The sequence below is a fragment of the Crinia signifera genome, chromosome 4, assembly GCF_055691185.1.
Source record: "Crinia signifera chromosome 4, ASM5569118v1, whole genome shotgun sequence".
Lineage (NCBI taxonomy): Eukaryota > Metazoa > Chordata > Amphibia > Anura > Myobatrachidae > Crinia > Crinia signifera.
The window spans coordinates 215,574,376-215,588,376 of record NC_139220.1 but is presented as its reverse complement, the minus strand read 5'-3'; the positions used below and the strand labels follow the sequence as shown (position 1 = coordinate 215,588,376).

The window sequence follows — 14,001 nt, the reverse complement described above, 5'->3', positions numbered from 1 at the left end:
AATACAATGCTGGGCAGCAGGAGTTTATGATTAAAACTGGAGCCTGACACATTCTAGCAACTAGTAGGCAGTTGTGACTTGAGCCCACTCTTAAGCTGGGTACACATATGTACAATCGTCGGGCCGTTCTTCCGTTCTGCGGACGAACGGCCGTTCGATTGTATATATATATGTACGCAAACCCGATCCTTTCATTGCGATCGATAAACGGCCAAAAACGCTCTTGGCCGTCCACGGTCGGTCGGTCGAAGGTTCTTTGCTGCTTAATATTCTTCCGACAGGACGGCTCTATATCGAAAGAAAAGTGACATGTGTACGCACGTTCGATCAATATGCAGCCCGTTCCTGCGATCATTCCTCCCAAAAGCAGCACGCCCATGTGGGTGTTGACTAGCTGCGTCATCCCTCCATCAGCGCAGCATGTAAACAACAGGAAGTCTTCTCCCCCGTACTTTCCGCGCCATGCTGTTAAAGAATATTCGTTGTGTGTGCATTCCTTTTGAAATAAATAATCGTTGTGTGTGCATTCCTTTTGAAATAAATAATCGTTGTGTGTGCATGATCTGAATAGTCACGGCTCTATTCACTGTACTACACGAACGATTCTTTGTTCTGTGATCACGCCTCGTTTTGGTATGCTCTTTTAATCCAGCCCATTATGATAATGTTGTGTGCATTTTTATCGTGCGAATAGCCAGATCGGGAGAGTGTGTACGGTGGTACAATCTTTTTCTTGCGATTGTTTGGACGGGAGTACATCGGACGTCGCAAGTAAAATTGTACATATGTGTACGCGCAGATCGGTCGTATGTTTTGGACGGTCGAACGTGTATTCGGTCGATCGAACGGTCGCAAGAAAAATTAAATTGTACATATGTGTACCCAGCTTTATTCTAAAGGCCCATACACACTGGGCGACTCTGAGCTGAAAGCCCCTCTCCGTTTACAGTGTGTATGCACGGAATGTTTTTCAGCCCAGCGATTTTTCCCCATCATCGTTGTCCATACATGCTGGGCATATAGCCCAGTGTGTATGGACCTTTAGCCTGACACCAAACTCCCATTGGCTAATTTCATAGAAATCTGGGGATGGGCTTGAGAGTGAAGCCTAATGCTGAGTCCTGCGTGCTGTATGGCACCTATTATACACATAGCACTGCCGTTCCCCAGTGATAACTAGCCAGCACATATATTACATACATTATAAGATCTATGTGCTAGCCTTCCCCCCCCCCACCCCCCCATTATTTAATTGGTTGTAGGGCTCAACATTGTAGGGCTCAACTAGCCTAACTAAACTGCTTCAGAACATTACTACTACCCACGTGGTTATCTATTGGGCATGGCCACCTATAGCAAGCGAAACAATCCCGTGAGGGTACATGTTTGATTGTTGTGAACAAATTTTATGATGTTCTGAAGCTGGTTTTTATGCCAACTCAGGCCGACCCCTGTTCTGAACTTAAATCGGGTTGTAGTACAGGATGAGTATCCCTTATCCAAAATGCTCAGGACCAGAAGAATATTGGATAAATTGATTTTTCTGTATTTTGGAATATTTTTATATTTGAATGAGGTATCTTGCATTTATGAGCACATCACACACATGAAATACACACAAAAGATATTTTATTTGTGCATGAAACAGGATTTTAAAACATAAAACAGTTTCTGTACTACCTCAGACACTGAATTTGAATGCCAAGCAATCATGTCCTTGCACATATTCAGTGCCAGTTACATGTGATTTCCCCAGTAGTGCCAATTACAGATGTCCCCAGTAAGTTTTTAGCAAAAAAATAAAAAATAAAAGTACAATTTGAAGACTATGGTTTTCAGAATAATTTGGATAACGGATATTTAGAGAAGGGATACTCAACCTGTAATGTTAGGTGGTAGAGTACAGATTGGTTATCCCTTATCCAAAATGCTTCAATTAGGTATATTGCATTTATATTGTATAAACACATGAAATACACACACACACATATATATTATTTATGCATAAAACAAGGTTTCAAAACATGAAAAAAAGTTTATGTACTATTTCAGGCACTGAATTTGAATGCTAACCAGTCATTTTTCTGCACATATTTAGTGTCGGTTACATATCGTGTCCTCCGTAGTGCCAGTCACATATCCTGTCTTTAGTAGTGCCAGTTACATATTATATCCCCAGTAGTGCCAGTTACATATCATGTCCCCAGTAGTGCCAGTTACATATCATGTCCCCAGTAGTGCTGTTAAAGATGTCCCCAGCAGTGCTTTTAGCAAGAATTTTTTTTTTCACTATCTGGAATGTATGGTTTTCGGATTAATTCGGATAACGGATATTTGTATAAGGGATACTCAACCTTTAGCACCCAGGATCTCTGTATATGTTTGTCCTTTATCATAGTCTGCCACCTCTCTCCTCGGGGTTTATTTCATAGTTGATAAAAGGGCTTTCTCCAGTTTTTTTTTTAAAGCGGCAATCATTTACACTTCAAAATCAAACAGATTTTGCAGCGTAAACGATTGCCGCTTTAAAAAAACTGGAGATTTCTTCCCAAATCTCTCACTTTCTGAATCTTTCATCCTATTAAATCTCACCCAATTGTTTTCTCTTTATTTAATTACTTGAAAAGTGCAAAGAAAACGCAGATTTCTGCATTCTTATCCTGCAGACTACTAATGTGGGATGAGCAGGAACAGTATTTTCTGACAAACATAACACCATACAAAGCAAAAAGATGTAGAAAGGCAAGAATAGCGCTCAGTATTAGCTATGAAGCACTGAAAATAATACAAAACCAAATTCAAGCTTTGTAGGCAATATCACATGGATGACCAAACTCCAACAAGGACCACTGGTGGTGGAGACTGCTCCCCTATTATACATACAGGGGAGACAGAATAATAGGCAACATAGTGCAGGTCAATACAATAAAAAAAGCTTTAATCTATAAAATGCACTTACAATAAAGTGACTTTGTTAAAAGTATGAACGGATTTGAACCAGGCAATACAGCATACAACAGATGGTGTGGTGTCCTCCTGCGGTCTGGGTCCCTCGTCCCGGAAACAAGGGAGGCTCAGTCCTGGGGTCGACGATACTGTAGCTGTTCACGCCAGTCCAAAAGCGTCAAGCTGGGTAGTAGTACGCTTGAACGCGTTTTCGGATATGTCCTTCCTCAGAAAACATAACACCATCTCTAGATGAATAGGCTACATGTTTTCCTTCTTCCCCAAAATAGCTGCCTCTGCAATTTATAAAGCAAACCACCATGATATATCCACGTAATGTACCAGATAATGTTGTGCCTAGGGGTGTCCAGACTCTTAAATCCCCCACTGTCTGTACGTGGATGAGCAACAACATTTTAAACAATTAGGATAACATTTCTCATTTGTATTTTATGTCATTTTGATTCAACAGACGTAGAATGCGCTTATATTATCTTACAACTATATCTTTAAAGTGGCATTCACTATCAGACACCCCACTGGTTGTTCTAAGCACATCTCATAGTGTTCCACCAAGTTTCTTTAAATAACAAACCCTTACTGGCAGTATGGCTGTGATTTATGAACTACATGGAAGACTCGGGTGTCTAGCAAGGCACCACGCCAGGTAATGTAGGCACTGAAACACAAGATTTCAGTGTGCACTCATAGACTGAGGTTATGTAGCTATGAGACTGCTGAGGTGAACAGTTTCTAGTTACAAACTCGCACTACAAGATCATAGCTGCCATGGCAGCCAATTCCAATATCAGTCTATTCAATTTTGATATTTGTACTAGGCACTACTGGTACTTTACACTGTTAATTGCAGGTTTGTTTACACATACAATGACATTTGATATTTAAATGACATATTTTGCATCTCTGCCTTGAGCATTTCTTCCAGTTGCAATAGGATTGTAACACACTACAAACAAATATACACAGGATAAGCAAATGGCAGATGCTCATTGCATCAAGCAGAAACACATTATTTTCTTTATTTGGAGAACAGCTTAATCTGCAAATTAATTCCTGTAAATAGATTATACTTCTGCTAAATATTATATATTAGGTACAAGGATATATGATGTTGGTTTGCTTTCTAAACAGAGCAGAGGTGCTTTTTCGGGGGGGGGGGGGGGGGGGGGGGGGACATTTAGCCTATTCATTTGTCAGTATTTGGTGAGATTAACAAGACACAAAGCACAATGTTAATGCATAAGATATATCCTCAAATATCCACTCATGACATAAAATGGCTGCCACCCCTTTGTGCACGGGTGTCAAACACAAGGCCCGCGGGACAAATCCGGCCCGACAGACCTTGTCATGTGGCCCGCGCAGCCGCCGCCAGCCTTCACCTTTTATTCTCTTTTTTTTAGATCTTTTTTGAGAGGTTTTTTTTGCACTGCCGGCGGCCATGTTCCTATGGTCTTTTAAGATGTCTGCGGCCTCAGGAACATGGCCGCCGGCCTCCACGGCTACATGGAGGAGGGCCCGGCAGCCTGTTCCCTCTTATCGAGGCAGTGGCAGACGCTGGGTGGGGACGTCATGACGATGACGCCTCCCACCCACGCGTCTGCAGAGAGTAAGGAAGGCAGGCCGAGTCGAGGGGCCGCAGCAGGACAGGCCGCGGCGCAGAGAGTGGAATTGATATTACTGGAGCCGCAGCAGCAGCAGTAAAGGAGCCTGAGGGATAAAATACAGTAAGTTACATAAAAAAACAATATATCTGGTGGTGGTGTCATGGCATTACTTTTATATTATGCAGGGGGAACAGCCTGTGGTGTCATTATTATTGTACAGGGGGAGCAGCCTGTGGTGTCATGGCATTATGCCATGACACCACAGGCTGCTCCCCCTGTATAATAATAATGCCATGACACCACAGGCTGCTCCCCCTGTATAATATAAAAGTAATGCCATGACACCACAGGCTGCTCCCTCTGTATAATAATAATGCAATGACACCACAGGCTGCTCCCCCTGTATAATAATTTGTGTCATGGCATTACTATTGTTATATTATACAGCGGGAGCAGCCTGTGCTGTCATTGCATTATTATTATACAGCGGGAGCAGCCTGTGGTGTCATTGCATTATTATTATACAGCGGCCCTTTGAGGGTGACCAAACTGCTGATGCGGCCCCCGATGAATTTGAGTTTGACACCCCTGCCTTTGTGCATGTACAGGAGCATACACACTGAGCAAATTTGTGCTATTTTCTAAGCAATCTGACTAGATTGCTTAGAAAGTAAGCACAGATCTCTCTGTGTGTATGCCCAGAGAGATTAATTATCCCTTCCTGATTGCATGCAGTCAAAATCTAGTCAAATTGCTTAGCAAGTGACTGCAAATCTCTGTGTGTACAGAATGAGAGATATTGATCGCAATTTCTCATTCTGAACAATTACACAGAATTTTTTTGCTTAAGCAAAATTGCTTAGCAAAATAGCTGAGCACAAATCTCTGCATGTGTATGTGCTCCCCATGGGACACCAGGAAATCGCCTACCCTAAATCGCTTACCAAAATTGCTTAGCACACATCTCTAAAAATACAGGGCACTACTATCTAAACCTTGGAGACAGATAAAGTGGAGTGAGATAAAGCCAACAAGCTCCTGTCATTTTTCAAACCCAGCCTGTAACGAAACTGACAGGGCTATTTCACATGCTACGGCTCCTGGCAGGTGGCGAATCCCCACACGGCCAAGAAGCCGTGCTGCACTGAGAAGTTTAAAATGGAGGGGATGGCCACAGCCCGGCAGCTATCCTTTCCAGTGGTGGGATCCGGCTGCAACCGCGCAGCCGGGCCGTGGCCGTCCCGTGTGAATGGAAACAATTGTGTCCATTATTAACTACTGTGTGCGGCACGGCGCCTGGCAGGAGCCGGAGCGTGTGAAATAGCCCTAAGGATCTGATTGTCAAGGACATTATCTCACTCTACTGTATGTCTCTCCAAGGCTAATGCTGGCCATACATCTACAGATTTATTGTTTGATCTGGTTGGAGCAAAAACCTGATAATGGATGAGAGCAAATGACCGTGGAGAGTGATAAACAACCAGCCAATCAGCTCCTACTGTACCTGTTATTTTTCAAACCTAGCCTGTAATTTAGGAGCAGATTGACTGGTAGTTTATCACTCTCCATTTTATCATTTTTTTGTAGCTTGATACATCTGGCCCAAAGTACTAACCAATCAATGGGGGGCATATGTATTAAGCGTTAACAAGAGATAAATACAAGGGTGATAAAGGGGGAGATTCTCTAAGCTGCGGTAAAAACACAGTTATCGGGTTTTTACCGCATTTTGGGATACACTAAGCATCATCCACCTGGTTACCGCGGCGGGGGGCATTGCCATAAAAATCTGACGATGCCCCATAGAAGCCTATGGGTTTCTAACGCGACCCTCCTGCTGCCTCGCACCGACCCACCGCCGCCCCGCAAGGACCTCCGCCACCCCTGCGAGGGCCCGGGACCGTGTTTTGCAAGTCCCCTCTAAACATTTTGGGGGTGTGGCCTAATCACAGGAGGTGGCCACACCTCCCACGATTAGACCGATGCCCCCAGAATTTTACCGTGGCCTGGCATACCTCCTGGCTGCCCTGGATACCTGTGGTAGTGGCTGGGGTACAGGCTGCATGCAAGCGATCTCGTTCATGTGAAGTGGAGTTGGCTTAGAGCAGGGGTGGGGAACCTCAGGCCCTGGGGCCGTATGCGGCCCCCTTAGCCTTCTGAGTGGCCCTCCCACCCACCAGGCGGCTTTGCCGGGAGTCAAGTATAGGGGAATTCTCGCGAGAGGTCAGTAGTTCTCGCAAGATTCCTCTTAAATCAACAGCAACTGGAGACTGTCAGTCCTATTCAGCGGCAGCCGCCGAAGCGTGGGACGGCTGCAGCAGGACAATTTGTAAGAGACATTTTTACATATGGCCCCCGAAGGATTTTTTCCCCATACAAACGGCCCTTGGCACAAAAAAGGTTCCCCACCCCTGGCTTAGAGGTAAGACACTGTGCATCAACACTAGGCTGATGCACTGTGACTCTGACAGAGGTTGTTGGTACTCCTATCTGCTTTATTTATTTATTAACAGTTTCTTATATAGCGCATACATATTCCACAGCGCTTTACAGAGAATATTTGAACATTCACATCAGTCCCTGCCCCAGTGGAGCTTACAATCTATATTCCCTACCACATATACAGGCACACACAGACATTCTAGGGTTAATTTTGTTGGGAGCCAATTAGCCTACCCGTATATTTTTGGTTTGTGGGAGGAAACCGGAGTACCCGGAGGAAACCCACGCAAGTACGAGGAGAATATACAAACTCCACACAGTTAGAGCCATGGTGGGAATCGAACCCATGACCGCAGCGCTGTGAGGCAGTAATGCTAACCATAACACCATCCGTACCTAAATAAAGAGACAAAGCAGGATGTAAATTGAGCTTATTAGTTGCCACTTACCTCTCTCCACTTTATTTCATTCTAAAAGCTTTGATAATTCCCCTCCTTATTAAATAAGGAAATGTTGATTTCCATATATAAAATTATAGAGCTTACAGAGAATGGTGCATAAAATAAAATAAAAACCAGTGAGTAATAGGTAAAAATGTCATGTTAACGGGAGAAGTCAGAGGAGAAAGGTTAGATTTGTTCAAGCTAACAAAGGCTACAGTAACACTAATAACCAAACAGGATCCACATTGAGGGGCAGATCTATTAAGCACTGTGAAGTGATAAAGTGTCTGTTTTTTTTATCACCGTCCAATCAGCTCCTAACTGTGAAGTTACAGGCTTGGTTTGAAAAATGACAGGTAGGAGCTGTTTGGCCGGTGATAAGGGATGCGGTCATTTGGTCTACAGCATGATGGTCGACACCATTAGGTAAACATGGGAAAATGTCCACATGGGTCTAGGTCGAAAGGTCGTTAGTTCGACAGTGCCTAGGTCGACATGGGGTTTTTCACTGTTTTTTTACCTGAATGTCAACACAGTCGACATGGACACAGTTTAAAGTCCCCCGCATCCCTTAATGACCTGTCGAACTAATGACCTGTCGAACTAATGACCTTTCGACATAGAACCATGTCGACCTTTTCACATGTCGACATAATGACTGTCGACCATAATGCTGTAGACCAAATGATCCCAACCCGGTGATAAAAACCAGACACTTTATCACTTCACCGAGCTTAATAACTTTACCCCTGAGTTCCGTGCCTAACGGTGATGAACAGAAAACTATGTTGCGCATAAGCTTACCAAAACTGTACAGCAAAGGAGGTCTGATCTGACAAATCTGGATTTTCACTGTACTTAGTATATGGTAGGATCAGAATTTGACATAAGCATGAACCCATGGAACCAACACGCCTGGTGTCAGAATGGTATGGGAAATATTCTTTGGCGCACATTAGACCACTTAATACCAATAAAAGGGCCGATGTATTAAGCCTAGCGAAGTGATAAAGTGGAAGGTGATAACGCATCAGTCAATCAGCTCCTAACTGTTATTTTTCAAGCACAGGGCCAGATGTATCAAGCTTCAAAAAGTGATAAACAGCCATCCAATCAGCTCCTAGCTGCCATGTTATAGACTGGGTTTGAAAAATGACAGGTAGGAGCTGATTGGCTTGTTGTTTATTATCACTCTCCACTTTATCACTTTTTGAAGCGTGATACATCTGGCCCACAGTCTGTAAAGTTAGGATCATGGGCAGATTTATTAAGCTCGGTGAAGTAATAAAGTGTCTGGTTTTTATCACCGGCAAATCAGCTCCTAACTGTGAAGTTACAGGCTTGGTTTGAAAAATGACAGGTAGGAGCTGATTGGCCGGTGATAAAAAAACAGACACTTTATCACTTCACCGAGCTTAGTAAATCTACCCCAAAGTGTCTGCTGCATTATCACCTTCCACTTTTCGCCATGACAACCAGAATTTCCTCCCTGTCAACCAGATCCTGTGAGGGGTGTGGCCTGCCGCGGAGATGAGGCGCAGCGGTAGTGTGTCTCAGCTCCTGTCTATGCCTAAGGAGGCCACATAGCTGCTGATAGTAGTGTCTATGCCTAAGGAGGCCACATCGCGGAGATCCTTCTGAGTGTCCTCAGCAGCTGGAAGCCACGGATGTCAGAACGGCTCCAGCCACCCTCCTGCAGCCCTGCTGTGTTCCTGCCCATCATCCCCCTCAGTGCGGCAGTTGGTGAGAGAGCAACAAGTGCAGCAGCCTGCTATTTAAAATCCACTCCCCTGCCCTATAGCTCTGTACTCTGTGCCATTTACCCCTGACAAACCATGCTAACCTCGTTGCAACAAGCATTTACCCCTGGCAGAGCATGGTAACCCCCTGGCAACAAGCATTTACCCCTGGCATAGCATGTAACTCCTTGGCAATGAGCAGGTTAACCCCCTGGCAGAGCAGGTTAACCCCATAGCAACAAGCATTTACCCCTGGCAAAGCATGTTAACCCCTTGGGAAGGAGCAGGTTAATCCCTGGCATCAAGCGTGAAACTCATAGCAAGGAGCATGTAGGTAAGCAGTAATTACAGCATGTGGTATTGTATGTAATAGGCATTACACTGTGTTGCATATTGTGTAATGAGCCTTACGATGTTTGGTATAAATGTGTAATGGACATTACAGCATGTGGTATATGTACTGGGCATTATGGCACACATTGGGCCTTATTCTAGTTCACTCTTTCTGACAAAATCCTTCTTAGATGGACAAAACCATGTGCACTGCAGGGGGATAGATGTAAAATGTGCAGAGAGAATTAGATTTGGGTGAGTTATTTTGTTTCTGTGCAGGGTAAATACGGGCTGCTATATTTTTACACTGCAATATAGATCTCACTTTGAAGTAAAACCCCCCCATTTTGTCAGAAAGAGTGAACTAGAATAGGGCCCATTGTCCCTATTATTAGTATATTTGGCTCCTACATTTTCATCCTGGCTCCTAGATTATAAAGAAATTTGTCGAGCCCTAACCTATAGCAACCTATCAAATTCTAGTTATTATTTTACAGCATCTACAGCAACGTAAAATTATGCAAAATCATATTTGACCTTTCTGTGTGCATAAGGTCATCAACATCTAAGAATACTACAAGGTATTTGATTATTTGTTTAAATTCACTGCTGAATCTGCCAACTGTGCCGCTTTGGGTGGGAAAATTGCGCTTTTGAAAAACTGTCTTACCATCCCACCATGGGTCCCGGTGACTCTTGGGAGCACAGCACTCTCACCATTGAGTAGATGCCAGCATCTATGCAGTTAAGGGGATAGCCTGGGGTGAGCCTAGCATCTCCAGGGGTGATGACCATGGTGGAACAAAGCAAGGCCACACCCGTTTCCCGAGTGCACATCTTCAGCACGCCCAAGAAGGCCTTAAGGTGACACGACATATGCTGTGAAATTGTCAGTTTATTCAATAGTACATCTAGTATAGGAGATAAATTTGAGTAAAAAAAAGTTAGTCTTATAAAACAGAGTCAAGATTTTCTGCAAGCATCTCATTAATGCTCCTTCAATTCCCAAAATAAAAATGCAACTCGGATACATAATTCCCATTTCCTATTTTATATCTTTTAGGGAGGGGGGATATGTACATGTAAAGCACAGTGACTAATATTGAGTGAAAAGTACTATATAAATAACATTAATTATTAACTCATTTTTGGAATAAGTGTATATTGGAGCAGGGTCAATGGCGCAATATATATATTTTAGTACTCTTATATATAGTCTGCTGTGGGGGATCTTAGACAAGTTACAATGCCTCAAAGCCTATTGCGGCCAAAGTTGGACCGGTCCACAGGGGTATAGGAGAAAGCCCTGCTGGGTACCACTGCAAGGGGCCCCTCCTCCTACTCTAGGTGTCAGGTTACAAACGGTGTACTTCAATTACACATATGTTAATTTAAACTTCACATAGGAGGTAGTCAGCATCCTGGTACACGGGAAGCCAGAAGTCGAAATTCTGACACTGGAATCCCGACATTGGTGAAAAGACTGGTGCTGGAATCCATAAATCATTCTTAATGATTATCACAGTGGTTCCCAAACTGTGTGCCGTGGCACCCTGGTGTGCCTTGGGGGACTTACAGAGGTGCCCTGTTTTGGTGGTCCAGGGCAATTCAAGTTTTTCATGTCCATTATAATAGTCATATTGTGGACAAACAGAAGTGAATCCTTTCCATTACCACGTAACTGATCCTAAGAGATGTAAACACAATTTCTTTAACTTAATATTTGTTTCTGACTTTCTCAATGAGAAACCTTTAGCCTAGGGGTGCCGCAAAATCATTTGTGATGCTTTGGGGTGTGCCACGATTCACAAATTTTGGGAACCTCTGGATTATCGTATGCAGGGGCATCCTGTATGCCAGGGCGGATTATGGTTAGTCCACGGCACAGGGGAGGGGGGGTGTTAGGCACTTGGGGAGGGAAGGGTTAGGCTATGGGTGGTGGTGAGTTTAGGGTTAGAATGCGGAGGAGACTTAGGCACTAAAAAGGGGTTAGGGTTAGGTACCAAGGCAGGAGGTTTTAGGATGTGGCCAGGTGTGTGGGGGGGGGGGTGATTAGATTTAGGCACTAAACGAGGACAGTTATAGGATGTACACATGGTTCGATTCATGGCATCGAAATCGAATTGATAAAATAGACTATATAGGCAAGACTAGAAAAGTACAGATCTGTACTGTATAGTCTAAATCGAATGTGGACACCGCACCGTGCGATTCAATCCCAATTCAGTCCATTGGGATTGAATAGAAAGGGAACAGCACCAGATGTACACCCCTTTAGACTTAGACTGTGAGGGGAGAGGGTGTTAGGGATAGGGGTAGTACACTTACGTAGTAGCTGCCTGGATATTAACCGGTGGGATGCTGCTGTCGGGCTTATGACCTCAGCGCCTGTATTGTGTATCACACCTCTCCCTGTACAGGGATATTGTGTATTTTCTACAGTGCATTGCTATTATTGATCTGTTACTGCATGCTAAATGCATGTAGTATCAATATTTACTACATGCTGTACATTATATATCTAGGTGCCTAGCCAATGCACTCTAATGGTTAGGAAAACTAATGTGTCAATGGCCACACCCCTTTTAGAGAATGGTCACACCCCTAAACATGGACCCCTACCAGTTCAACTTTTATGATGTGCCATTTAGAAAAATGTATATTTGTCAACAAGTCTGCAGGTATGCACTTGAAATATAAATTTCCTATTCTTTACATGTAAATAAGAATTGCACCATAGAGTAACAACATCATTCACATCTAACAACATACAAAAAAATTATATATACAGTATTTAGTTAGAAAATGATGTGCAACTGCTCAAAAAGTGAAGATCCTGTATAATTCTGGCTGTCACAACCCTGATTTTTTCATGAAGACTACTGTGATATTACTACTTAACAATAACTATATGCATGAAGTGCCAAATACAGTTCACAAGCACTGTCATCAGGTGTGATACATATAATGTCACGTGACCTGCTGGTGCATATACAGTGCATGCATGATGCTACTAGGCCTGGTTAACATAAACATGTTATACCAAATTGGCCGATACTGTATGCCATTTAATGGACACACCGTTAAGCACCAGGCTGGCTGATGTGCCATATACATGTAAAGATTTCTTTCTGGGAACATTAAAAATGGTACTTTGTGCTAACAATATATCAGTGCAGAAACATACTGGAAATAGGAAGGCCGGTACTTCTTGTAAACAGAAAAAAATAGACAATATATAAGGGTACAAGGTGTATTAATGTGTTGTACACAATAATTATGACATTATAATTCCTAGCGTGACATGTCAAATTGCATTTCGATTGCAGTCTCATAATTAATGATGCCATATATCACCAAATGGACAACCCAATATGGCAATGCCCAGAACATTCACAACTGAGACCCTGACATGACAGTACCATGTGACATGCAGAAAGAAGATTCTAATATTACCATTCCATGGTGCTCTTACAGCAAGTGACCCCAATACTACAATTCCATGTGACACATGGTGCAACTGATATGACAATTGCATGTGGCAATCACGCAACATGACTGCAACATTGCAAGTGCTGGTGAAATGACAAATGGTGACCCTGCATATGACAAACCAGCTAGTGACCCGGCTATCTTAACATGTGACACACGACTGCAATATCATGCTCATCATTACAGTGCACACTGGCAACCCTGCACAGTGATGCTGCTGAGCATGATCGTGTCTGTGAATGGGACCGACCAGTAGTGACTGCTCAGTGTGGAGGTCACAGCAGCAGAGCATTTAAAGGGGAGTCCTGGCACTGCAGTGCAAACTCCCAGGCTACTAGTACGTTCATTCAAGGTGATCAGACAATGCGGAGTGACCATGCACCAGGGACATAGGACAGTGAGCACCGATTCTGTCCCGGCTCTGCACTGCAGCCACATAACAACAATGCACACAGTCCATTCACATCTAAACCGATTCAATGCATCCCACCAGCATCCTTGTGACTTACCTGCCTCACGCATTCCCCGTTTCCTCCATGTATATCCCCGCATCCAGATAACGGAACCCGGCTAGCAGGTCTCGCACAGGCTGCTCCAATCCCAATCACTATACACAGCAGCATCCGATCTGCTCACTTCACTCTGCAGAGCTGCGAGACCAGCCCCCTTGTCTTCAAGACGCGTGACGTAACGCAGCCTGGCCCCACCTACGGAGAGTGGCATTAGAACACTGTGTAGAAGAACCGATGAGACAAAGTGAGCCGCAGCTCATTGGCTCGGCCACCTGTCTATCATACTGAGCGCGTCCGCGCAGGTGAAGACCGCCCAGTAGATGGCAGGATTGAGCAGGTGGGAAAACAAGGGGCGGGGCTAGGGAACAGACAGAGAATACTTGCTGACGTTTAGATTGGGATGCAAGACGATCTGTGATTGGCTGATGTCTTATACACCGGCACTGCTCAGCTGGTACTTATGTGT

At 43.9% G+C, this 14,001-nt stretch overlaps 1 protein-coding gene across 3 annotated transcripts in view; it reads right to left on the bottom strand.

Annotated features, from left to right (window-relative positions):
* The window catches only part of OTUD7A (OTU deubiquitinase 7A), a 260,840-nt gene extending 247,136 nt beyond the window's left edge, over positions 1-13,704 (bottom strand). For all 3 annotated transcript variants that reach the window (XR_014473489.1, XM_083183759.1, XM_083183758.1), the window contains exon 1: positions 13,533-13,704. The gene's annotated coding sequence lies outside the window, so the exon portion shown is untranslated. The remainder of the gene's footprint in view (positions 1-13,532) is intronic.
* Between the last annotated feature and the right edge of the window lie 297 nt (positions 13,705-14,001).